At 48.0% G+C, this 1105-nt stretch overlaps 1 protein-coding gene across 3 annotated transcripts in view; it reads left to right on the forward strand.

The window, feature by feature from the left end:
* IGSF3 (immunoglobulin superfamily member 3) overlaps positions 1 to 1105 on the forward strand; it is a 121848-nt gene that overhangs the window by 63994 nt on the left and 56749 nt on the right. The gene's annotated exons all lie outside the window — the stretch shown is intronic.

Consider the following 1105-nt stretch of genomic DNA (forward strand, 5'->3'; position numbering starts at 1 on the left):
TGCAGTGCGTGCCCAGAGATAGTTCCGAGAACAATGCGGACGTGAAGCCAGAGTGGCCAGACCCTGGGAGGGAAGGTAGAGCAGCACAGGCAGAAGCGGAGCTGGGTCCCGGCCTGGGAACGAGGGTCATCGCTCCTTTAGGCTCTGAGAGCAGAGGGGGGACCGGCATTGGCCGCACGGTGGAAAACGTGGCTGGCAGAATGCTGGGAACGGCAGGTGTTCGATGAAGCGCACACGCTGAGCACATTCTCTGTGTGCGTATCAAGAAGAGCCAGCCGGTGAGTGAACAGGAAGGAAAGAACCAGGAGGGGGCCAGTTGGCCGATCTACGGGACGGCGTGGCAGGCCCCAGCCACATGTGACCAGCCTGTTCTTTTCATGTTCCTTCAGGAACTGAGAATGGCTTTTACAGTGTTTAATGGTTGGGAGGGGGCGGGAAATAACTTTGAAAAGAGGATAATACTTTGTAGCATGTGAAAATTGTTTTCAGATTTGTATGTTTCTTAATCAAGCCTTATTGGAGCACAGCCAGCCTCCTCCTTGAAGTACTGTCCATGCCTGCGTTTGCACAAAGTGGCCGCTGGGACAGAGACTGTGTGACTTGCAAAGCCTAGCAATTTACCATAGAACCCTTTCTAGAAATGTTTCCCAAGCCCTGCTCGGTAGTCAATGACCTCGTAGAGTACCTAGTCACATGAATTAAACATCTAGTGCATGGGGGAAAAAATCAAGTTATGAAACATGATTATATAAGTAGCATAATCTTATTTCTACAAATCAAACTAAAAAGCTAACAGGTGCCCGAGGGAAACAGAGACCGGATCAAGAGAAACCAAAATGCTAATGGTTACCAATAGGTGATGGATTATATGTAGCTTTGATCAGTTTATTGGTTTTGCCTTTCTGTAGTTTTTACGTGTTTGAAAGTAGACTTATTGTTTTTATTCTGGGTTTTTTTTCCTGATTCTGAAACTGCTGTATCCTCATTAGGATGTCTGGTGGCGTAGTGGGTTACACATTGGGCTGCGAGTGCAGAGTCAGCAGTTCAAAACCACCAGCAGCTTCTCGGGAGCAAGATGAGGCTTTCTATCCCCATAAAGAGTGAC

Source organism: Echinops telfairi, unplaced genomic scaffold, assembly GCF_000313985.2.
Source record: "Echinops telfairi isolate 266 unplaced genomic scaffold, ASM31398v2 ScPeMD7_7466;HRSCAF=8504, whole genome shotgun sequence".
In the NCBI taxonomy this organism is placed as follows: domain Eukaryota; kingdom Metazoa; phylum Chordata; class Mammalia; order Afrosoricida; family Tenrecidae; genus Echinops; species Echinops telfairi.